Consider the following 26,934-nt stretch of genomic DNA (forward strand, 5'->3'; position numbering starts at 1 on the left):
GATAATACCTGGTTTCGTGCTTGGGGAGTGAAGCAAATTTGATGTGACTTGGGAATAGGTGAAGTTTGTTGGAAAGTAGAAAGTAATTTAATACACTAAGTATCAATTGTAAAATATTCTCATTTCGTGTTTTACTCTGACCCTCAACATTTTTCTCCCCAAAGCTGCCAGTACCTAGTTGTATATCCTAGTTGTAAATCCTTCTGGTTCTTCTATGTGGGACACCACCTCAGCATGGCTTGATGAGCGATGAGTAGGTCCGAGCCCAGGATTCAAACCGGCGAACCCTGGGCCGCTGAAGTGGAACGTGTGAACTTGACTGCTGTGCCACTGGGCCCGCTCTGACCCTCAGGATTTTAATTCACTAGGCGCAGAGTCAAAACTCATTTCAGGAAGGCTTCTCTTTTCTTTGAATATAACTTACTGTTTTTTATAGTTAAAATAGTGAAGTCCAGAAACAAAGTAAAACTATTTGGATTCTTCTGTATATTTTTTACTACTCTTTTTCCCCTGCTTTCCTTGGCCATCAGTACCCTACCCAGTAAATAAAATTGATGTGTGTTTGGGAGAAATTCTTATAACAGTCATTTTGTTCTCAGCATACCTGTAAGTCATTATTTTTATTGGTTCCAGCCATGTGTGGTGGGTACCAGAGCATGAAGGCTGGTTTACCTGCAGTCACCGCTGCGTGTGTTTTGTGTCCTAGCTAGAAAGAGTGACACCCAGCTGAGAAGTAGGAATTATTAGAGTTAATAAACTCTTCACTGTCTTGGGCCCACAGTCGTCAGTTCTAAAATTCTTTTATAATAAGGCCTTTTTATTTTCATCTTTTAAAATAAAATTGTTAATTTTGTTTTTACTAGGCCCGGGATTAGTGACCTGATATCTTAATAACATTTTTTAAAAGGAATGAAACTTCATTTTCTTATCAGGCCTGATAACTTGAATGAAAGTTGTATCAAATTCTTTATAACAGAAATATGTGACTTTTGTTTTGAATCTTCGCTTTTCTCCCTGATACAGGATTCTAGTATAATTGACTTCTACCCTGAAGATTTTGCTATTGATTTAAATGGGAAGAAATATGCCTGGCAAGGTAAAATTTAGACATTATTCCTTTTTTTTTTTTTTCCTAAGGTGAAATTTTATTTATTTATTTATTTATTTTTGTTGTTGATGTTTTAATGGTTTCTAACATTGTGAAATTTTGGGTTGTACATTTTTGTTTGTCCATCACTATATATATGACTCCCTTCACCCCTTGTGCCCACCCCCCACCCCCCACCTCCCACCCCCACTGCCCCTGGTAACCACAGTCCAGTTTTCTCTGTCCATGTGTTGGTTTATATTCCACATCTGAGTGAGATCATACAGTATTTGTCTTTCTCTTTCTGGCTTATTTCACTTAACTTAATACGCTCCAGGCCCATCCATGTTGTTGCAAATGGGACGATTTTGTCTTTTTTTATGGCTGAGTAGTATTCCATTGTGTATATATATACCACATTTTCTTAATCCAATTGTCAGTCGAGGGACACTTAGGTTGCTTCCACTTCTTGGCTATGGTGAATAATGCTGCAATGAACATAGGGGTGCATAAGCCTCTTTGGATTGTTGATTTCAGATGCGTTGGATAGATTCCCAGTAGTGGGATGGCTGGATCATAGGGCATCTCTATTTTTAATTCTTTGAGGAATCTCCATACCGTTTTCCAAAGAGGCTGCACCAATTTGCATTCCCACCAGCTGTGTATGAGGGTTCCTGTTTCTCCACATCCTCTCCAACATTTGTTGTTTTTTGTCTTGGTGATTATAGCCATTCTAACAGGTGTGAGGTAGTATCTTAGTGTTGTTTTGATTTGCATTTCCCTGATGATTAGTGATGTTGAGCATCTTTTCATGTGCCTATTGGCCATCTGTATATCTTCCTTGGAGAAGTGTCTCTTCATTTCCTCTGCCCATTTTTTGATCGGGTTGTTTGTTTTTTTGTTGTTCAATTGTGTGACTTCTTTATATATTATGGAGATCAACCCCTTGTCAGATGTATGTTTTGCAAATATTCTCTTCCAGCTGGTTGGTTGTCTGTTCATCTTGATTCTGGTTTCATTTGTCTTATAAAAGCTCTTTAATCTGATAAAGTCCCACTTGTTTATTTTTTCTTTAGTTTCCCTAGTCTGGGTAGGCATGTCATCCGAAAAGATTCCTTTAAAACCAATGTCAAATAGTGTGTTGCCTATATTTTCTTCTATGAGTTTTATAGTTTCAGGTCTCACCTTCAGGTCTTTGATCCATTTTGAGTTAATTTTTGTGAATGGCGATAGCATGTGGTCCACTTTCATTCTTTTGCATGTGGTTGTCCAGTTTTCCCAACACCATTTATTGAAGAGACTTTCCTTTCTCCATTGCATGTTCTTAGCACCTTTGTCGAAAATTAGCTGTCCGTATACGTGTGGTTTTATTTCTGGGCTTTCAATTCTGTTCCATTGATCTGTGTGTCTGTTTTTTGTACCAATACCATGCTGTTTTGATTACTATTGCTTTGTAGTATATTTTGAAGTCAGGGATTGTGATGCCTCCTGCTTTGTTCTTTTTCTTTAGGATTTCTTTAGCTATTCAGGGTCTTTTGTTGCCCCATATAAATTTTAGTATTCTTTTTTCTATTTCTGTGAAGAATGTCATTGGGATTCTGATTGGGATTGCATTGAATCTGTAGATTGCTTTAGGTAATATAGACATTTTAACTATGTTTATTCTTCCAATCCACGTGCATGGGATATCTTTCCATTTCTTTATGTCATCATGGATTTCTTTCAATAATGTCTTGTAGTTCTCATTGTATAGGTCCTTCACCTCCTTGGTAAGATTTATTCCTAGGTATTTTATTCTTTTTGATGCAATTGTAAATGGTATTATCTTTTTGAGCTCTCTTTCTGTTAGTTCATTATTAGCATATAGAAATGCAACTGATTTTTGTAGATTGATTTTGTACCCTGCAACTTTGCTGTAGTTGTTGATTGTTTCTAACAGTTTTCCAACAGATTCTTTAGGGTTTTCTATATATACAATCATGTCATCTGCAAATAGTGAGAGTTTCACTTCTTCGTTACCATTTGGATTCCTTTTATTCCTTTTTCTTGCCTAATTGCTCTGGCCAAAACCTCCAGTAGTATGTTGAACAGGAGTGGTGAGAGTGGGCAGCCCTGCCTCATTCCTGTTCTCAGAGGGAAGGCTTTCAGTCTTTCCCTGTTGAGTATGATGTTGGCTGTGGGTTTGTCATATATGGCCTTTATTATGTTGAGGTACTTTCCTTCTATTCCCATTTTATTGAGAGTTTTTATCATAAATGGATGTTGTATCTTGTCAAATGCCTTCTCTGCGTCTATTGAGATGATCTTGTGGTTTTTATTCTTTGTTTTGTTGATGTGATGTATCACGTTGATTGATTTGCGGATGTTGAACCATCCCTGTGTCCCTGGTATAAATCCCACTTGATCATGGTGTATGATCTTTTTAATGTATTGTTGTATTTGGTTTGCCAATATTTTGTTGAGGATTTTTGCATCAATGTTCATCAGCGATATTGGCCTGTAATTTTCTTTCTTTGTATTGTCTTTGTCTGGTTTTGGTATCAGGGTCATGTTGGCCTCGTAGAATGATTTAGGAAGCGTTCCATCTTCCTCTTTTTTTTTGGAATAGTTTGAGAAGGATGGGTATTAAATCTTCTTTGAATGTTTGGTAAAATTCACTGGAGAAGCCATCTGGCCCTGGACTTTTATTTTTTGGGAGGTTTTTGATTACTATTTCAATCTCTTTACTTGTTATTGGTCTATTCAGATTCTGCATTTCTTCTTGGTTCAATTTTGGGAGGTTGTATAAGGCTACGAATTTATCCATTTCTTCTAGATTGTCCAATTTGTTGGCATATAATTTCTCATAGTATTCTCTTATAATCCTCTGTATTTCCATGGTATCCGTTGTAATTTCTCCTCTTTCATTTCTAATTTTATTTACTTGAGCCTTTTCTCTTTTTTTCTTAGTAAGCCTGGCTAAGGGTTTGTCGATTTTGTTTATCTTCTCAAAGAACCAACTCTTTGTTTCATTAATCCTTTCTACTGTTTTTTTGGTCTCAATTTCATTCATTTCTGCTCTGATTTTTATTATTTCTCTCCTTTTGCTGGCTTTGGGCTTTGTTTGTTCTTCTTTTTCTAGTTCTGTTAGGTGTAATTTAAGGTTGCCTATTTGGGCTTTTTCTTGTTTGTTAAGGTGGGCTTGTATCGCTATGAGTTTCCCTCTCAGGACCGCTTTTGCTGCATCCCATATGGTTTGATATGGCATGTTATCATTTTCGTTTGTTTCCAGATAGTTTTTGATTTCTCCTTTAATTTCATCAATGATCCATTGGTTGTTCAGTAGCATGTTGTTTAATCTCCACATTTTTGTCACTTTCCCAGTTTTTTTTTCCTGGTTCATTTCCAGTTTCATAGCCTTGTGGTCTGAAAAGATGCTTGTTATGATTTCAATCTTCTTAAATTTATTGAGGCTTGCTTTGTTTCCCAACATATGGTCTGTCCTAGAGAATGTTCCATGTGCGCTTGAGAAGAATGTGTAGTCAGCTGTTTTTGGATGGAGTGCTCTGTATATGTCTACTAGGTCCATCTCTCCAGTTTGTCATTTAAGTCTACTATTTCTTTATTGACTTTTTGTCTGGATGATCTATCCATTGCTGTAAGTGGGGTGTTAAGATCCCCTACTATTATTGTGTTGTTGTTGATGTCTCCTTTTAGGTTTGTTAATAGTTGCTTTATGTACATTGGTGCTCCTATGTTGGGTGCATATATATTTATAAGTGATATGTCTTCTTGATGGAGTGTCCCTTTTATCATTATATATTTCCCTTCTTTGTCTCTCTTAACCCGTTTTATCTTGAAGTCTACTTTGTCTGATATGAGTATGGCAACACCTGCTTTCTTTTGTTTGCCATTAGCTTGGAGTATTGTCTTCCATCCTTTCACTCTGAGCCTGTGCTTGTCTTTAGTGCTAAGATGTGTTTCCTGAAGGCAGCATATTGTTGGGTCTTGCTTTTTAATCCATCCTGCCACTCTGTATCTTTTGATTGGAGAGTTCAATCCATTTACATTTAGGGTAATTATTGATATATGAGGGCTTAATGTTGCTGTTTTGTCACTTATTTTCTGGTTCTTTTGCATTTCCTTTGTTTCTTGTCCCATTTGTTTTGGACTGCCAATTCGGTTTGGTTGTTCTGTCTTATGACTCTTCTCATGAAGGTTTTTGAGGTAGTCTAAACATGGTTGTTAAGAACAAGTAAATTAAATAGATCTAAGTAGGATAAAAAGTTTTATGTGAACTTTTAAAATAGCTTCCCCAAATCTTTTTGGTAACCTGAAACTTTAAAGTTTTGCTAAGTTACGTTAAATGATGAGTTAAGTTAAATGCATTGAATATTTAGATCATTTCTAAATAAGGTAAAATACTGAAATATTAATTACTGAACATAGGTTTATCCACATTTTGCTTTACAAAGGAATTCAAGATATTTGGGCCTATTAGTAGACATGTGTTGTGCCACACTGAGAAATTTACTACAAGAAAGCACGTTTCCAAAAATTATCAACAGTATTTATAAATTTACCAAGCCACAGAATGCTATTATAAAAGACAGTTCATAATTGTTTACTTCTTTATTTTCACTAAAAAACTAAGGTTTTTTAGTGTTAAAAAATTCTAACATATGTGATTTAAACTACTAGAAGTAATAAGGGAAACATGTCTGTAAGCTAGGAAAGTAGGGTATCTGTTTTTGATAGGAGAAGTTATGAATGGAGATGCATTTTCTGAGGGAAAAGAAAGTAATTTTGTCCTAAAGTGAGGCTGGTTATTTCAGGATGGGAAGGAAGAGAATAAGGACTAATTAAATAGAAAATTGGGAAGAGAGAAAGGGAGAGAGAGAATCTTGCATTGTGTAAAGTTGGCTAAAATCAAATGAATTTATTATAAGAGACATAAAATTAAGTTTTAAAATCAGCAATGTACTTATGTAAAACTAGAACATAATTTTCTTTCATCTGATAAAAGGACAAGGTTTTCTTAGACTTTTAGTCTGCTCCTGATTAGAGATTTCGAAAGGTTTTTCTTTACCTCTTAAGTAATCTGCTTAGAAAACAAAGAATTTGTGACCTGTCAAAATAATTTCCTGTGCTATCTTTATCAGGTCTTTGATTACTACTGAATCTTCTTTATTAAAAGAGTTAAGGTTTTTGACAATTGGGTAACATTCTATACTTGCATGTGAAGTCTTTAGTTGTCACTATGGTTAAATAGATAACTAGGTATTGTTACACAGTGTCCTATGATCCTATTTGACCAAGTGTTCAAAAACCGTTCTTATTTTTTTGACAAACTTCCCAAAAATCAATTCTAAATGAAGTCTTTTTGACCTCAAATTAACTTTGGGATTTTCCAGAGGGTTCCTGGAACATCTCAAAAGATTTGTTTTCTCTCCTTGCAAAAAGGGAGATGTTAAACTAATTAGGCTTATTTGATATGTTAAATCATATGGGAAGCATTGTCAAATAAGAATTAGTACAAAGCCTCCTTTATGGAGTATTCGTATAGGTACAGGTATGTTATAAGTGTTCCAGAAATTATATGAAATTCCTAATGTCTAGTACATCCTGGTATAATGTTATCAGTCATAATTCCAGTTATTATCTTAAAATGTTGCATGTTACAGAAATAACCAAATTTCCTTGTCAATTCCATTATAATGAACTCCCATCAGATCTTTAACAAAGAGCATCTTTAAGACTTTTCACAGACAGTTATTGTTTTACTCTGATGTTTTGCAAAAGTGTTCCCACAAAAGTACTTCATCTTCAAGGAGATTCATGGAAAGGGCTTTTGACAAGTTCAAGTTTTTAATAACTTTAAAATCATAAAACTGAACTGGATAAGAATTTCCAGAAATAATGGAAAACTGGATTCTCACAGAACAAAAATTAATCACACGGGACTGACTAAACTGAGGAGGATGATTAAAATTTTAATAACTTTTTCTTTGAAATATTACCAGTTCCTTGATATTTTATTTTTCCAGATTTAAGGAAACATTTTCTCCTAAGGTGTCTATGAATACCAGCAATTTGGTAAAGTACACCCTTTTAAATAAAGATGAATCATTTACTTTTTCTCCCTACTTGATCTCTCCACAATTCAGAAACTCATGAGTATTCTTTTTAGGGCAATATAGTTATTTGCATAAGTTCAGTAAGAATCTGTTATCCTTGTAACAGAACACAATTGAACACATTGGTTATATTACTAAGGCTTTGACTAGAATGCCATATTTCGGGGAGATGTACATAGATTTGGAGATGCCCAGAAACCTTTAAGAAACTAAAGTTGGCTTTATGGAGCCAATAAAGCCCCTTGGAGAAATCAGCCTGATATCTTGCTTACAAAGTTCCAGCAAACAGTCTTAAAAAGAGCTTATACGGTCAATCACTATTCTTCCTGCACTTATGAAAATAATCCGGATGAGTTTAATACAAAGCAATTAGTTTTACTGTGATTATCTTTGATAAAAGGGGAGTAAAAATAGAGAGAAAAATTATGCTTGCATATTTGTCTACATAAGATTCTAATCCTATTATCTCTTTGAGGTTTTGCTATATATCTGTAAACTGGACTGGATCCTGAATTCTTCCAGTTTCCTAAAATATCTGGCTATGAATCTCCAAACTAGCACTTCTAATTTTCTCTTACCCTTCTGAGTTGGAATCACTCAGAACAAAGACTGCCCTTGGATCTCCTTGGAAGGGACTATACCAGCTCCTCCTCACCACCCAGCTGGCAGTCAAACTCCAGGGACTTGAGGCTTGGGTACACTTCTCACAGATGAAAAAGCCTCCACCTGACACCTGGTCCTGTACAGATGCTGAAGACGTCCTAAGCAAAGTGACGAGGAAGAGAAGTAGCCAACATCAAGGAAGACTTGCTTCCTCCCAAGAGGCCAGATCAAGACTTCATACTTTAACTAAACGTGAAACCCTGTCCTCTTCTCTTTCTTTCTTTATTCTGACATGGGCCTAGAAAGATAATGCCATCATCTGTATCTCCTAGGCCATTGCTAAGGGGGGTCACTTTTCAGACTGCTTCATTTGTCATCAAAAAACACATCTGTCCATAATGCTAGAGACGCCCTGGTCCGTTTCCCTGTCTCTGGTTAACAACCCCAAACTTAGGGAACTTTGCATCCAGGATCTATGCAAAGAAAGGGACACAGGCAAAAATCACCAGAATAAAACCATCTGTATGGTCTACACACACTTAAATTTCACCGGCCTCCAAGGCTGTCACCTTTCCAGTCCTGAGCCACAGATTCAAACGGGAATTACTAGGAGGCATTCATGATTCAGGATTCTCTTCCTTTGGCAGAACCCTACTTTCTTGGTTAGAGGTAAATATAAATGAAGCTTTGATTGGAAACCTCCTCTTAACTCTTGGAAAGATTGTAGAATCTGCTGCTAAAGCAACAACCTGCCCAGTAAAAATCCTTAGACTCTCTGGCCAAAGTGTTCTTGATAATAGGAAAGCCCTTGATTATCTTTTAACTGAGCAGGGAGGTGTCTGCGCTGTGGCGAACACCACCTGCTGCTCCTGGATTAACGCTTCTGGGGAAGTTGAAACTCAGTTACATAAGATCACTGAGCAAGACATTTGGCTTAAAAAGGTGACTCCTTCAATTGGGTCTGTCTTTGACTTGTTTGATTTTGATTGGATTGAGTCTTGTGGACCCTGGCTTTGAGATGCACCCCAGACATTGGGAATTATCCTGCTCATGATAATCATAACAATCTTCCTGGTGTGTTGTGTTCTCTCACAAGCTTTAAATGCATGTTGCCAGCTGCTGACCACCAAACAAATGATCTCGCTAAGGGTGGAACATCAGAAAAGGAACAAAGAGAATGTCTGACTTAGAGATTGTGAACCTGAAGATGTGACCTGTGAATGTCACAGTGATTAAACAAAAAATGTCATGACCTATGGATACCACGCAAAGGATCCCCAAAAGCTGAGAGCAGTAGCTGAGAGTGGTGCTAATGCCTTAAATTTTGATCACATCTCTCAGTTAACATGAGAGTCTGATCAAAAAGGGGTAATGGTTAAAAAAGAGACAGTAGGCCCAAGATGGAGTCACTTGAGCTAAGCCCACGTCACCAAAATGTGACTTAATACCTCATCTAATTGCAGTTTCAACCTCCCCCAGGAAAGTAATCTTAACTGATCAGTCTGGAATTTCTCAATCAGCGCTGTGAGATAATCCTCCTAATAGACCCCTTTTGTCCTTCAAAAGAAGGTGAACTTGCTCGAAAGAATCTTTTTTTTCTGTTCACGACTTCCTTGTCTCACTCCCTCTCTGCTTTCAAAAACCTTTCCTTTTGTAAAGCTCTTTGGAGCTCCTTTCTGTTTGCTAGATGGGATTCTGCCTGATGCATGAATCATCAAATAAAGCCAATTTGATCTTTAAATTTACTTCGTTGAATTTTGTTTTTTAACATCTTTGACCACCACCTCCCATCTTCCCCTCCCCCCAGCCCCTGGCAGCCACCATTCTACTCTCTGCTTCTATGAGTTTCTTCTTCTATGAGTTACTACTGTAACTTCCACATACAAGTGAGATCATACAGTATTTGCCTTTCTGTGTCTGGCTTTTTTCAAGTGTCTAGCAATGCTGATTTGAGGGACTTCTGGCCATGACCCACTGTGAAAAATACATTTTACATCACAGAGATAGAGGGAAGTGAGCCAAGTTTCAGAAATCAATATTCACCACATGCAGCATCTGATACTTTATAATTATAGTCCTTTTCATTTCTTTTAAAATGCTGGTTGTTACCTACTACGTTGGTTTCATGGCCCCGCCCCCCACCAGTTGGTCATAAGCCGCTGGTTGAAAAATACTGACCTGTAGATACTTTGACTGTGAATAAAACACACAATTCTTTCACTGTGAGCCTGGCATTTAACTGCCCTGATGTGTTTATTTTGGAGATGAGGTGTGTGGCTTGTAAAAAAGGTTGTTAATTCGCTATGCAACTTCAGTAAACTCACTCATCTTTTTAGATTTTGTTTTATTCATTTTTAATGACAAATTGCTTATACATCACATTGGCTTCAGACTCTGTTTCTTAAAACTTTCTTATTTTAATTCACCTTAAGCCCCTTAATACACAATTCACCATCTCTTTTGAGCGTGCTAAAGCATTTCAGTGAGTTCCATACTACCACTTAAAACACACATTCCTTGCCCAAGCAGAGGTGCGAAAATGAAGGTAAGATAGATGCCCCTATAACAACTTTCAATAAATAAAGCAACAGGACATGTAACGAGGTCTCCTTGAAAATTTTTCCAAAGGCAGAACATTTTTCTAGACCCAAGATCGCAAGTGAAACATTATCTATTTTCTGTGGCAAGACGCTAAACCACTTCTTACTTACCCACAAGATGAAAAGTTCTGGCTTCTCATCCAGTCTGGAAGCTTCTCAGAGCTAACAAAAGAGGAAATATGTCGCTTCTCATCTTGAGGTCCAGTTCTTCAAGGAGTCTTGTGGGTGGCAGAGAGGGCTTGGAGTGTTGGGTGGGGAGTTTGCATAATGCAGGGTCTGTTAGTTCTCTTTTCATTCAAGTAATTTAAATAGTACATTACTAGGGTGGACCCTACTAAGGTGCCTCAGAAAACGAACTTGGAAATGGTGATGGTGTCCAACGGGGAAAACCCATAATGAAGAGTGGTGTCAACTTCCATCTACACCAAGAAAATGGGTCCAACTATGTGGAGGCTCCTTTAATATGGTGAACTTCTTAGTGAGAGAGTTGAAGGCCAGGATGTGGAAGAGAGTCACTGTATCTATGTATAACCCAGTCCCTCTCACGGTATCACTTCTCATTTTACCACCTTGGGAAAATGATGTACCATATTCCTGGTCTTTGAGATAAGGTCATCCAACATAATAACACTCATCTACATGGCTGGCAAAATTCCCATTTCCATGGTGTCGTGAAATTTTCTTCTCCTTTGTATTAGAAGAACGTTTTCCGATCCAGCACAAATATGGCAAATATCCCCTAGTTTGACAAGTCAAAATACACGCTTAGTGATTTACTCCTTGTCTTGGTTTTATTACATTTATGAAATGTGGCCTTATTATCCCTAACATTAACATCTTCCTTTTTCATTTTCCCATTTATTTTTATAAGTAAATTAGAGCTAATGCAATAAAATATTCAACTAATCACCTAGATCTGGTTGTCTAGGTGGGCTGGCAGTCAGCTTCTCCATGTGAGACACAAAATATTTGCTTTATGTTATACTCAAAATGTTTCTTTTGAATGACAAATGAAAGAGGGTTTATGCCTATAATTGTCAGCTGGGCTAAAGTGAAAATGGTCTGAATATTAAATTGAAATGCTTAACTCCAAGAGAAGTCCCTGAAATTCTGAGCATTTCATGTGCTCACAGCCTAATTCTGCATGTGACAGATTATTTGCACAAACAGATGCAAGAATTCCCCCATTTTCGCATGTAGTCCTCCATGCTGACTTTAAATTTGGCCAAGTGGCTGGCTTTGGCCAATGAAACAGCAGCCAACAGGATGTGAGCAGAGATTTGAAAAGTGCTTGCACATTGGGGTTTGCCCTTTCTTCACGCACTTGGAACAACAGGCCCCAGAGGAAGGGGCCTCTGTTGTCCATCATATGGCTGAGCTACTTCTTGAGGAACTCCCATGTCAATATCGTTAGCTCTTTCCTCTTAGATTGGTGTCCAAAGGGCACCCTGCTGTAACGTGACTGCGCCACTGCTGCCCTCAAGGAGTGCAATCCATTTCTCCTTAACTTGAATCCAGACTGGTTTTGGAGTTACACTGTACGTCTTCTGGTCCAGGCTTAAGAGGAGCTGCACCTTCTGTTTTCAGCCTCTTGAAAGCCAGTCTTTGCGTAAGGAAGTCTGGGCTTTGCTGCTGGAGAGACGGTGTGCCCTAGAGGATGAGAGGCTGTGTGAGAAGAACTGAGGTGCCCCCTGTAAACAGCCAGCACCAACTGCCAAACATGTGAGCAAGGGGATCTTAATGTTCCAGCCCCAGCCCAGCTCTCAACTGAAGGCAGCCACGTGAGTAACACTAAGGAAGAACATACAGAGGAAGAAATGCCCACCTCAGCCCAACGTACAGACAGAATCATGATATGTTGATGTTTTAAGCTAATAAGTTCTGAGATGGTTTGTTTTGCCACAATTAGAAAACTGATACAACTAGTCCAATTGTGTAGAGAAGGACTCTCTCATTTCTTACTAGAAGGTGAAAGACTGGCTGCCAGCATTCTGGAAGCAGAATGGAGGAAGAAGGATGGGAGGGGTCCTTATGCATTTAGTATTCATAGTCACTTCCCCTTTGTTTTGGCTATCTATTGTTGTGCTGCAAAACTTAGTGGCTTAAAATAACAATCATATATTTACTCACAATGTTGCAGTTTGAGCTAGGCTTAGAAAGACAGCTTGTGTTTGTTCTGTATGACATCAGCTGGGGAGGCCCACCCAGCTGGAGGATCCAGTTCCATGATGGCTCACTCACATGGCTGGCGATTGGATGCTGGGAGCCCAGCTGGGCTGTTGGGCAAAGGGCCTGACTCTGTTCCATGTTGACCTCTCCATGTGGCTACTTGGGCTTCCTCACAGCATGGCAAGAAGTTCTCAGAAGGAGATAGTGAAGGCTGACAGGGCTTCTCAATGCCAGTGCTTGGAAGTCCCAGGATGTCACTATCTGCATCCTATAGGTTGAAGATAGGCCCAGTGCAGATTCAATGGAGTCAACATGAGTCGACCTCTTGATGGGAGCAGCAGCATGCCCGTATAGGGAGGAGTGCAATTGTTTGGGGTTATTTTCAGAGATGGTCTTCTATACCCCTGTTTTCAGCACAGCTTCCCTGCCCAAAATTGTGGCCAGTATGTCCCAGTCCAGATTCCCTCTATTTTATAGTCTCTACAGGATCAACCTCTAGTTTCCTGCCAGCATTAGGGAATGGAAGTTGCCTGGTTGCAAAGTGGGAAAAGATTTGGAAATGTAACTGCTTCTCAAACTTTTAATCAATCCTCTTGTTTTTTTTTTTTGAAGATTAAGGTATAACATACACAAAGTGAACAATTTTAAATGTATAGATTATCCAAATTATATATATATATTCATCCATGTAACCACCACCAACATGAAAATATAGGTCATTTCCTACACCCCAGAAGACTGTGTATTGTCCTTTCCCAGCCACCCTCCTCTCAGTGGTAACCGCTATTCTGGGTTCTATCACTGTAAATATATTTTGCCTGTTTTTGAATCTTACATAAATAGAATCATGCAGTATGCATTTTTCTGTTTGGCTTTGTTTGCTGAATATTATGTCTGTAAAATTTTTTATGTTGTTTCATGGAGCAGTAGTTTTTGGGGTGTTTTGCTATATAGCATGCCACTGTATGGACATAGTACAGTTTGTGTGTTCTACTCTTGCCAATTTTGGGTTATTATGAATATGAACAATCTTGTACATGTTTTTTGGGGGGGCATATGCATTCATTTTACTTGGGTTTATACTTAGTAGAGGAATCGCTGGGTTATACATTAGGCATATATTTGGCTTTAATAACTATGGCCAAACTATTTTCCAAAGTTGTCCCATTCTAGGTTGTCCCATTTTACACTCCCCCCGGCAATGCGTGAGAGTTCCAGTTGCTGCTGTGCTGACTAACCTTGATCTCATCAGTCTCTCACCTGTAGCCTTTCTGGTGGTCTGTAGTGGTCCAGCCTCCTGATTTTTGCAGCATCTTCACTCTCGCTTCCAAAGAGGATGCTGCTGCTGCTGCTTCCTGAAATGTTTGAGAAATCCATGGTGCAGATTGGGCTGGTTTTGGTTTTTCTGGCTGCCGGCTGAGGGTCTAAGTTTCACATATTTGTTCATTTGCTTTATGATTTGCGAAAATTGGTTGTTGTTTTCTCTTTCCCCATTCTCTCTGTCCTTATTGTGCTTAAAAAAATTCCCTTTACTGGGGTTTTACTGGGGTTTCAGCAAAAGTAATGTGTGTTCAACCCTCCACCTTCATTTTGGCCATGTCCTATGGCACTTAATACACGTCGGTTGAACGCCCTCAAATTACCCTTTCTACTTTTTCACCCATCGAAAGGACCACTATCTTATGGTGATGCTCTTACAGAACCACGAGAAAGAGAGCATGTTCGTTCAGTCGTGGCTAAGAGCACAGGTTCTAATCAGAAAGATTTGTCTCTACCGCTTTGTTAGAAATGTGAGCTAATGCTGAATACTTAATATCTCTAAATTTTGGCTCCTTTCATGTGTAAAATGAGAATGATAATGCTGGCTACCTCATGAGTTTGCAGAGAGGATTCTGTAGAGCACTTAATACAATGCCTGGTCCATAGTAAGTGCTCACTAATGGGTTGACTCCCCCAGGACATTTACATATTTCCTCCCCACAAGATTACTGATATCCATGTTTTCTCATTATAGAAACTTATATAACACACAAGAGCTTAGGCAAGAGAATGAAAATCATCCATACATCCATCACCGAGAGAGAATCACTGCTAACATTTTGAAACATTTTTCTTGTCATATGTGTACTACATTAAATTACTGCCCAAGTCTCTTTAGTGACTGGCTGGGTTCTCTCCATATCTTAGACCATAGTTGGAAAGGCACAAACTCAAACCGCACTCACTGGTGTATCAGAGACCCTCTCCCTGCCAACATTAATACCCAGCCGCTCACTGCTAATGTGACAGCAGAAACCATTTCTCTGCAGGATTGGTCATTTCCATTCAGATAGTTCATTAGTCCCGCCCCATCCAGTCTCCTTGTAATTGACGCAGCCGTCACCAGGCTGGCCCACTCGCACTTGCCACGCGGCTTATTCCACTTCCCATTTAGGGATAAGACAGAGCAGGGGCAGCCTGGCTGCACAATGGTTAAGTTCACACTCTCTGCTTCAGCGGCCTGGGGTTCACGGGTTCAGATCCCAGGCGTGGACCGACACACTGCTCCTCAAGCCACACCGTGGCGGTATCCCACATACAAAATAGAGGAAGGTTGGCACAGATGTTAGCCCAGGGACTGTTTTCCTCAAGCAAAAAGAGTAAGATTGGCAGCAGATGTTAGCTCAGGGACAGTCTCCCTCACAAAAAAAAAAAAAAAAGAAGAATAAGACAAAACAAAATAACTCTAGGGCAGTGTGTGTGTATAAATGTCCTCATTCACTCTGTGCCTGGTCCTGGTACATCTTTCGTTGCAGTCGAGCACAGAAACAGCATACATATTACTTTCCACATGTCACACCCAGGGCTTTCTGTTGTCTCCTAGAACTCTGTTTTCCTCAATCCTTAACATTTTACACAGCTGGAACTGTATCATATAAACTATTTGGGGTCCTGCTTTTTCACTTATGAATATAAGTGACACATCATTACACAAACCCTTCTTAAATATCACTTTTAATGTTGCACAGTGTTCTAGCTCAGGGGTGGACTATAATTGACTTAATCATTCCCCTATTCTTGGCCACTTAGTTGTTTTGATGCTTTTGCTATGAATAATGCTGCAACGCATATCTTCATGCACAAATCTCTGAATTTCAGATTATACCCTTAGGATCAGAAATGAAATTGCTAGGTCAAAAAGAGTGTAAACATGAAAAAAAAAAGTTTATCGTGGAAAATTTCAAACATGTAGAGAGGAGAGTTAATGAACCCCGTGTTTTTATCAACCAGATTTAACCTGGAATTGACATTTAAAGGAGGATGCCTGCTAAATCAAAATAATGAGTCTCTAGTGGTGGAATGTAGGGCAACAGCTGCTAGTTTAATATGTGTTGGAAAGGAGGCTCTTTTTTGTGGCAGAGGGACCTTCCTGTTAATGCCTCTCAGGTCACACAAAGCAGGTAACCACTTGTTCTACCAACAAGGCTGCCTCTTCCTCGTTGGGCCCCAAAACAGGTCTTCAATAAACAACTGTTGATTGACTGAATAACGTTAACACTCTGTGAACTTTACCTGCAAACAGACATCCAGCCAGGAATAAGAGATACTAAAAGGGATTACGCAAACACCAATGAAAATTAGTCTGTAGGCATAAAGTCAAATGGATAAGCATTTTATTAATATCTACCTTTTAAGATAATTACAGTGAGCTCGAGGCCACTCCAGGAAGCTGAGGGAACACAGAGGCATGTAAGGGTATGTCCATGCTTCCTTTCTACCTGGACAACACTCAAGTCTCATGTTTGGGATGGGGAACTCAAACAATAGGTCTCACCCAGACTAAAAAGTTAACCTAATACCATCAACCTGCCATCAATAAAACCATAAATGCTGCCTTGAAGACTCTTAGAAACTTAGTGGGCTCCTTTTCTGATTTGGTTAAACCTGGTGAAAATATCCTAGTATACTGATAGGGTAGACTTCCAGAATTAATCACATCCTTGGGATCTGTTTACACATGTGTCTTTCCCACTAGACTATAAACTCCTAAGGCAGGAACTGATTCTTACTCAATTTTGAATTTTCCATATCTAATATTGTCTGGGACATAACAGATATTTCATGTTTCTAAAGATTAAAATAAATTTCAAGTGCCCCACTTCTACCTCAATGTTCAATTAAAAATCAAGATCAAGTTAATGGGGTTTTCAAAAATATTTGAGACCAACAAGCTTTATACATTGTCTAAATGAAAATGAACTGAATACATAGTTTGTAAATCTTTATATTTTTGATGCATCTTTAAAAGGTGTTGGTAGCAATAAATAAATACCCCTTAAAAATAAACCTTTGCATCTCTGTCTTTTTAAAATATGAAATCATAAGAGACCTCCAAGTGACACACATTTCCATTCTGTGCAGGCTTCCCTGTGGTCACTGGCTTGTTTATTTGTTGATTAGATTTTAAAGGGCATTGCTCCTTCTGAGAACATAAGGGATTTTGCAAAGAATCATCAAATCAAAAATACTCTTCAGATCATTTTCATCCTCTAAGAGGGATAAAATAAAGGAAAGTCATGAGGAAATCTAACTAGAAGATGAGATGGGAAGGGCAATGAATATGGGTGGTGCAATTTACTATTGCTGAATTACAAACAGCCAAATGTGCACTTCTGTCTCTGCTCTCAAAGAAATCACACAATAAGTTTTCTGGTTCTTAACTGAGATACTCCCTGGATATATTATTAACAGTAGTTTTATTACCAATAATTACAATAATAGACCTATTTTATTGAGCACATACTGTGTGCCAGGCACTGTGATAAGCACCTCATGGTAGTGTTTTGCTCAGTAATCTCAACAGTTTTATGAGGTGGTGTAATAGTTAGGTTCACCAGAGAAACAGAACTAATAAGAACCAATAGGATATATAAATATATAAAGAGATTTATTACGAGGAATTGGCTCACACGATTAAGGAGACTGAGAAGTCCCACAATCTGCCTTCTGCAAACTGGAGACCCAAGAAAGCTGGTGGCATAGTTCCACTCTGAGTCTGAAGGTTAAGAACCAGGAAGGCCAACCGTGTAAGTTCTAGACTGAGGTCCAGAGAAGATAAGATGTGCCAGCTCAATCAGTGAGGCAGAAAAAAGGGGCGAACTCCTTCTTCCTCCAACTTTTGTTCTCTTTGGGCCTTCAACAGATGAAATGATGCCCACCCACACTGGGAAGGGTGATCTACTTTACTGAGTCCACCGATTTAAATAATCTCATCCAGAAACACCCTCACAGAGACACCCAGAAATAATGTTTAATCTGGGCACCCCGTGGCAGTCAAGTTGACACATAAAACTAACCATCTCAGGTGGCTACTATTCTTATTGCCATTTTGATATAATTGAAGCTTAGAGGGGTTGAGTATCTGCTCATAATTCCACAGCAAGTAACAGGAGTGATATTTTATCCCAGACGTGTCTGACTTCAGAGAATTCACTTTCACCCAGCATAGGGTACAGCCTCTACAGAGGCGCCCCATCAAAGAACAATGGTGTTTGGAGATTGAGGTATCGTAGCTCCATTAAGAAACAGCTCTATTTCCCTGATTTCATGTAGCATCACACAACGCATTGAAGATATACCCTATCTCTAAGGACAAGTAAGGCCAAAACTTCTAGACTCTAGCTACAGTTGTAATAGATAGTGATATTCATGCATATATATTCATGAACAGCAGTATTCATGTCCTCTGTCTTGCCAATCTCATGCCAATGCCTCCCATTGACCAAACCTGAAGGGAACCCAGGGATCAAGGGGGCCGTGTGATGCAATTCATAGATTCCAGGCTTCTGAGACACAGAACTAGACGGAGAAGGGAGGCACGTGGATCTGGGAAGGGGACCAAAGAGAATATTCAGCACACCCTGCTCACAGAATGAACCTCTGAACCCATGAGGTTTGCTGCTTGATGGTAGAGAGTAAATAAGACTTAAGAGAATAAAATCCTGGCCCCTTTCTCAGCCCCAGGAGTAGCTTCGGCTCAGAGGGAAGGGTGCTAGCTGATCCAGGACAACACTGGGGCCACGGGGAGAGCTATTGTCCCCTTTCATGGATCCACACTAGAGCATTTGAAGAAAAGGCTTACAAGCCATCGAAAAGAATATGAGATCAACACTCTGCAGGATGAGGAAGTTGAGGCCCAACAGGATTAAGTGGCTAATACAATACAGCACAGTTGGTGGCAGAGCAGGGACTAGACCCCGTCTTCCTGACCCCTGGTGCAGGGTTTTTAACATATTACTATTACTCCATCTTTTTCTAAAGAGGGCTCAAGGCATATCTAGTCCCTGTAAGCCTTCACTTTCTTCTTCACCATCACCAGACACTTCTGGAAATCTCACACAAAGCCACAGTTTTTCCTAAACTTTCCATCACATTTAATTTTAGCACGGTTTCAGCCACAAATGACACAAAAATGGCACCACGTGTCTTTTAATGAAATTAACAGTGGTGCTTTGTGATGACTTAAACGTGTCAGGGAAATTTTATCTAATCGTGTTCGATAGAAGGACCAGCTCTCTGGTTTGTGGATGCAATCACTGAGGGACACTGGTGGGCAAGGGGGTGGCGAGGGACTTGCCATCACCTGCTCAGCTCTCAGGGCAGCTCTGTGGTTGCCTTGTTGCAGGAAAGGGCAGCGTTCTGAGGGAAGTGTGTAGTCCTGAGATGACCTGTCACTGACAGCATGCAAAGATGACAGAAAATAGCCTTTGTCTATCTATGCTTTGACTGGTCGTTCGTAAGTAACAATTGTGAAAGATCTAGAGCAATAAAAATGTCCTTCCACCGGAGTTTAATTTAAGTGTTGTCTAGCCAACCTGTCCTTTAAGCTGAGACTCAAAAGAGATTGATTTACGGGCACCAGCAGCTGAGATGTCGGTCAGCAGGACCAGACACTCTGACTTCACCACTTTCGTCAAGTGAGATTCTGGGCTCAGAGCTGAGTCACACAGTATACATGAAGCTTCCTGGCTTCACGGTTTGCTGATCATTTCTCATCAACCATCATCACAAATGCCATCTCTCACACTGAAATGCCCATGCCACTCATCAGAATCCACAGGCGGCTGGGCCAATGACACTGGATAATAGATAGATCTTGATTTTTCAATTGAACATTGGGGCAGAATTGAGCACTTTAATTTCATTTTAATCTTAATAAACATTAAATACCCATTTGTCCCAGACAATATGAGGTACTAGAAATTCAAAATCGAGTAAGAATCAGTTCCAGCCCACTAGGGATTCACAGTCTGGTGGGGGAGACTCATGTAAACGGAGCCAGGCGATGTGATTGAGTCTATAGTGGAGGTAAGTCCAGGGTACGTGAATCTAGAAAGACTTCATAGAGGAGGTGATGCCTGTGTTGAGAAACCAGGAATGAAGAGTTCCCTGAGTGGATAAGGGGAGGAGAAATTCCAAGTGGGAGAACAGTATGTACAAACACAGCTTATATGAGAGTGGTGTGTTGAGAAATCAGTAATAATTCAGCACGGGTGGACACAGGGTCTGCTTCAGCGTGGCAAGGGATGAGTGTAGTCAAGTCGGCAGAGGACCCATGGGGGACCTGGACCATGATAAGGAGTTTGGGCTTTGTCCTGAATGCAATGGGAGCCATTTAAGGACTTTGGGCAGAGAGTGGCTGGATTAAATGAGTTTTAGAAGGAAGGTTCCTGGGGAATAGGAGGGCAGAACAGAGGCAATGAGGTGAGTTAGGAGGCTGTTAGAGTTGTCCAGGCAAAAAGTCTTGATGGAACGCAAGGGATAGTGGTATGGAGAACATTTAGAAGGTGGAATTTACAAGCCTGGCACTGGGTGGGAAAGGAGGAGATATCTCGGGTGATTCAGTTATCTGGCTCTGGTGACTGAAGGTGCAGTGCTGATTGTTGGGGATGATGGTGATTTGGCTTCGGACACCCCAGGTGGGCAGCACCCATGGGCTGCACCATAGAGAGAGAACCGTGTTTCTGATCCCCTTAGGAGACTCCCTGTCAGGCTCTAGTCCCATCCGCTGTCATGGGGAGGCAGGGATCTATGCCTTTGGTAGACTCAATCTAAAGACGACTTGATATTTTTCTTTGTGATACATAATATGATTGAGTAGATGATGTATTGAGAGATGTGTTCCTGTTCTCATCATTTTCAAGGACTGGAGAGAGGTCCATTTTCTCCTGTAGGGTTGGCAGCGTTCTTCTGCTTCTGCCCTTTGCTTTCCCCGAAGTGGGAGTGGAAGCTATGCCTGGCCACCCAGAGCTCTGCCCTCTGCCAGGTCTGGGTCATCTCAGCCTCATTTTAGCCCCTAGTTGTTACAATGGGGCATTGTGAAACACATCCTGCCCCCAGAGGCCACTGAAGTGACAGACGTAGCTTGTCTGTTCACCCAATGTCCCCACAGACCTATAAGCACCTATGAGACCCTAAGGGGATATGTCGACCACTTGCCCTGGCCCCCAGTGTTGTTGGAGTTGGCCTCTCGCGTCCACCTCAGCTATTTCTTCTCATCCCTGTAGTGGGTCTGCTGCTCTCCATCCTCCATGGCACACCTCCATCTGCCCTTCCTTCCCGTTCATTAAAAAAACAATCATCTTTTTCCCTACTCTCTTTATCTCTTTTCGCTTCTTTCTCTTCTAATTATCTTGTACATCTTGGCTTTTGAACCAGTGTGTTTGGTCTTTCTAGCCATTACTAACTAGGTCTTTGTGGTCATTAAGTCACATCCTGCTCTGTGTTGTCTGGTTCTTCGGCTGCTTTCTGCTGCTGCCTCCTCGCCCACAGCTCAATGGTCTTCTAGACATGAAGATAGCTAAATGCCACTTTCAGATAAGCCACACACAATGCCACATGGATCAAATTCAGATCAATAGCTCAGGGATGTATTATGTTGAACCAGACAGAATTACCCATAGTCAATCATTTTGACCCTCAGTAATGACTTTCATTGACATCAACCTAATAGAACGAGTTCGTTTCCAATGATTAGCTCTACACCCAATCTGTACTGCACACTCACTCATGAGGGGCCAATTATTTCATCACAGGAAACAAGACTCAGGAGAAAATGTTCTTTTCCTTTCTCCTAGTCATACATATTCTAGCTCACTGATTACTTTGTGTTATATCTCTGCTGGCATTGACACATCAAAATTGAATTCCAGATATACATTTTATCTTAGCTGCTCATTCCCACCCACTTATCTTGATATTATGGATGGAGAGTCAGTTCATAAATGTCATCCATAGCATTTGTACTGGGGGCTTACCTACCTCCTTGATACTTTTTCATTCATATAAAATTCTACCTATGCAACTCAACGCTGATATTCATTTAATTTACAGTAGTCAATGTATAGCTGTTTAATTTGATGTTATTGGACACTGGTCTTTTAAGCAAGAATGCTTACTATCCTGTGGCTTTTGTTTCTGATGTAATAGAAAATGGATTCCTAGATTATACCTAGAAAATAATAAGAAGCATTATCATTTAGCAGGCTTAAATTTCCCTTCTCCCTCTCTTTTTTGGCTTTTATTAAGTTATGAGTTTATCAAGGTATCTTATTATATAATGTAGCTGAGCATTTTTCCCTAGAAATGTATATTATCTAATTATTTTACAGAAATATAAACTTTACCTGTGACTCCATTTTCCCCAGAGGAGAGAATAAATAAGAAATAAATCTGCCTTGTATTGCATTTATTTAACAAATATTTATGGAGACTTATGGGCCTGGCACTTCCTAATCGTAGGGAACTGTTCTGGGAGTTGGTATTTGGGCTTTGAAAGCAGCTATGCCCTTTTTACTTAATTCAGAGGCACTCAACTTGGGTTGAGCCCAGGCCCCTCCAAGCCACTCCCCCTCCCAGAAGGGATCCTAGCCCATCCTGACAGCCCAGGCAGGATTGAAGAGGATAATTGACAACCAAAATTGGTAACTTGTTTCTATCTCCATAAAACCTTAGGTTAATTTAGGGGCTGGCCCGGTGGCGTAGCAGTCAAGTTCACGCCCTCAGCTTCGGCGGCCCGGGGTTCGCAGGTTCGGATCCCAGGCACGCACCAACTCACCGCTTGTCAAACCATGCTGTGGCGGTGTCCCATATAAAGTAGAGGAAGATGGGCACGGATGTTAGCCCAGGGCTGATCTTCCTCAGCAAAAAAGAGGAGGATTGGCATTGGATGTTAGCTCAGGGCTGATCTTCCTCACACACACACACACAAAAACTTAGGTTAATTTAACTTGTTTCTCTTTTTGCTTGAAACTAAGAACAGTGTGAAAAATGTCGAACCAAAAATAATTTCTTTAAGTAGGTGAAATAAATGGGACCTTGAGAGCAATTCTAAGCATTAGACTGGTCTGCCCAAGTTTTTCTGAGTTAACTCAAAAAAGGAAATTTGCACTTAAGTGATTAAATGTTGGCTAATATGATATTTGTCTATTGAAATACCAATTTCTAGAGGGAAGGAGAAAGAAAAATGAAATGCAAATGTGCCAGGCATTTCTTAAGTGAGGTGGCCTGGAGTTTTCCTTTTTGATTTGGTCCTTGTCTTGTTTGGGTATCAATGTATTAGCCTCGTGGTGGGGGTGGGGGAGAAGTGTTTCCTCTTGTTTTTAAAAAAAAATTCTAGAACTGTTTGTATAAGAGTGGAGGGATAAGTTACTTGAGAGTTGATGGCACTTACCACGGCAACCATTTGGCTGGGTATTTTTTTTGTAGGAAGATTTTCTACTAATGATTATATTTCTAAGTTTTCAAATCTAACGTCATACAATTGTTCATAATATTCTTGCTCTCTTAACTTTTAAAAACCTCTATCTGGGGCTAGCCCCAGTGGCCTAGTGGTTAAGTTCGGTGCGCTCTGCTTCGGCAGCCCGGGTTCAGTTCCTGGGCACAGACCCACACCACTTGTCTATCAGTGGCCATGCTGTGACGGCAGCTCACATACAAAGTAGAGGAAGATTGACAACATATACTAATTCAGGGCAAGTCTTCCTCAACAACAACAAAAAAACTCTATCTGAAGTTACGTCCCATTTTCATTCTTAATACCATCGATTTGTCCTTTCTATTTTTTCTTCATATATCATGCCAGATATTTTGTCAAATTCATCAACCTTTTCCAAGAATTAATTTTGACATCATAAGTCTTCTTGAACGTATTTTTGGTTTTCATGTTCATAAAATTCTGTTCTTTTTCTTTATCTGTTTCCTTCATTTTTTAAAAAGTTTTTCTGCTGTTATTTTTCCAATGTCTGAAGATGTGTACTTTGCTCACTAATTTTCAGGTAAAAATAAGCATTTAAAGCTAAAGCTATTGTGCCGGCCCCGTGGCTTAGTGGTTAAGTGCGCGCGCTCTGCTACTGGCAGCCCGGGTTTGGATCCCGGGCACGCACCGACACACCGCTTCTCTGGCCATGCTGAGGCCACGTCCCACATACAGCAACTCGAAGGATGTGCAACTATGACATACAACTATGTACTGGGGCTTTGGGGGAAAAAAAAAAGGAGGAGGATTGGCAATAGATGTTAGCTCAGAGCCAGTCTTCCTCAGCAAAAAGAGGAGGATTAGCATGGATGTTAGCTCAGGGCTGATCTTCCACACACACACACACACACACACACACACACACACAAAATAAATAAATAAAATAAAGCTAAAGCTATAAATATATCTCCAAGTACTGTTTTCATGGCATTTCACAAGTTTTGATTCATTATCAGACAGTTCTTCTTGGACCTATGGGTTACTTAGAATGCATTTCAAACTTTCAAATATTTAGACAGTTTTGTTTGTCTTTTTATTATTGATTTATATCATAATTGCATTGTGTTCCAAGAACATAGTCTATATGGTACAGATTCTTTGAATTTTGTTGATACTTGTTTTATGGCTTAGTATATGATCAATTTCTATAAATGTTCCATCCATGTGTGTTTCTAAAGATTTTGTATGCTCTAGTTGTTGGGTGCTAAGTTTTGTGCCCATGAAATTAAGCTTTGATTGTTAGATCCACGTGTAATTGAAAGAAGTATGTTGTAAGTTCCCACCACAATGGTGGATTTGTCAATGAATTCCTACAGTTCTATCAGTTTTAGCTATTTTGCTATTTTGAGGCTATTTAAAAACTTTGTTATGGAAATTTTCACACACAATCCAAAATAGAATCTAGTCTAATGAATCCCGTCACCCACTCTCTGTCCATGTATCCATCATCCCTCACCCAGCTTTAGTTACCAACATTTTGCCATTCTTGTCTCATCTGTTCTCCTTACCATTTTTGTTGTTGGGATAGTTTAAAGCAAATCCCAGATATGACATTTCACTCCAATAATTTAGTATGTTTCCCTAATAGATAAGACTTAAAACACATAATAAAATATGTTGGAGCCACTGTGTCAGGTGCCCACAAGGGAAGAATCGCTCGATCCTAGTGAGGTGAACCTCCATGGTTTTCAGGCTCTCCTTTGAAAAGCTGACCCCCTCTCCAGTTTAGTCGCATGTAGGAAACAGCTGCTATGATGTCTTGTATCCAGTGAGTGCTCAATAAGTGTTTGTGACAACTACTTACTCACTGGAATCTCTAGGAATGGCCTTGGGAAGTGGAGATTGCTCACAGCTAGCAACTCTATAGGGTGAAATACTTTGGCAAGGCCCCAAAGTCTTGATATTATCCTTGTTCTTTTCCTGCCATGCCGAGCACTCGTAGAGCACTGGTAGAGGCTAAGCAGGGCCCTTGGAAGTTTTGGGAAATGGGAGTAACAGGGTGAAGAGTTGATGTCAAATACCACCATTAATCAAATCCATGCATACAGCCAAACCTTCTAATTCATACTGGAATTTTGCTGAATGAGACATGGCTTACAACAAGTGTTCTCTCAGATGGGTCTTAGATAAGCCCTATTTACTACAAAGGTTTTATATATATGGAGCACCTAGCATGTTACAGGCACTGTACATGGCACTGGGAATGCTCATGGAGCCCACAATGTAGACGGGGCATGACTGTTATATACGCATCCTAATTGAGTTCAATGGGACACATGCTCTGAAGGAACATAACAAGACTTGATCTAGACTGGGGTGAGGGAAGGCTTCACTGCAGACATGGTCTTGAAGGAGCTCTGAGGGACGAGTTGAGTTAAAGGCAAAGCTGGCAGTCATGGCAATGGCGAGATGAGCTCGGGCAAGGGCAAGTGTGGTGAGGACCTTGCAGAGAGGGACTGGGTTCTGGAACACAGAGCAGCAGGGCGAGTGTTGACAGCCAAGACTGGAAGATTGGGGTCAGGGGTTTGGTCTTTATCCTAACGACGATGATGATGATAAGGACGATGCACTGTTCTGAGCACTTCACATATGCTAACTCATTTAATCCTCAAAGCTACCCTGTTCAGTGGATATTATATCATCCTCCTTCTGCAGGTGGGGAAACAGATACAGAGCTGCTATATAATCGTGCCCCAGGTCACCCAGCTGGTGAGCCACACACCCACGTGGGCTGGATCCAGAGGTGAGGCCTTGCACCACCATGCTGGACTGTCTTTACAGGGTTTTAAGCCGAAGAATGACACAAAAACAGGTTTTGGGGGCTGGCCCGGTGGCTTAGTGGTTAAGTTCGCGCGCTCCACTTCAGTGGCCCAGGGTTCATGGGGTCGGATCTCGGGTGTGGACCCACGCACTACTCATCAAGCCATGCCGTGGCAGCATTCCATATACAAAAAATAGAGGCAGATTACCACAAATGTTAGCTCAGCAACAATCTTCCTCAAGAAAAAAGAGGAAGATTGGCAGCAGATGTTAGCTCAGGGCCAGTCTTCCTCACCAAAAAAACAAAAAATGAAAAACAGGATTTTTTATTTTTTAAAAAAATTTCCTGGTTGCTGGGTGGAGAGCGGACTAAGGGAAGACGGAGCAGGAAGTTAGGAGGCTTCTGAAGAAGTCAAGGCGAGAGATGATGAGGGCTTGTGCCAGGGTCGTGGCAGCAGAGGGGGAGAGTAGTGGGAGGGCTTGGCAGCTCCGGCAGGAAGGGAAATGGCCAGGATTGGTGAATTGCTGTGGAAAAGGAAGGCGAGGGAGTGGTCAAGGCTGGCTCCTGGCTGTCTGGCACAACTGTGAGCCCTTCCACCGGGCTCCAGAACACGAGGTGCTGAGCAGAGAGCATGAGCCGACCTGGGAGGGAAGGGATTCAGCAGAGTCTGGTAGACACAGAGCTAGTGGGGAACATATGCGCCGTGAGGCAGGGCTGTGTCTGTTTTATTCACCATGGGTTTACTGTCTCAACAGGCATCCTACTGATTAGTATGTAGCAGGCGCTCCATAAATATTGGCTGA

The 26,934-nt window shown here is 40.4% G+C and overlaps 1 long non-coding RNA gene across 1 annotated transcript; it reads left to right on the forward strand.

Moving 5' to 3' along the window:
* Positions 1 to 1,010: 1,010 nt before the first annotated feature.
* LOC131402379 (uncharacterized) lies at positions 1,011 to 26,912 on the forward strand. The gene is made up of 3 exons (XR_009218609.1): positions 1,011 to 1,096; positions 26,026 to 26,113; positions 26,887 to 26,912. It is a non-coding gene; the product is annotated as an uncharacterized LOC131402379 (long non-coding RNA).
* Positions 26,913 to 26,934: the final 22 nt, after the last annotated feature.

Source organism: Diceros bicornis, unplaced genomic scaffold, assembly GCF_020826845.1.
Source record: "Diceros bicornis minor isolate mBicDic1 unplaced genomic scaffold, mDicBic1.mat.cur d_74_multi, whole genome shotgun sequence".
NCBI lineage: Eukaryota > Metazoa > Chordata > Mammalia > Perissodactyla > Rhinocerotidae > Diceros > Diceros bicornis.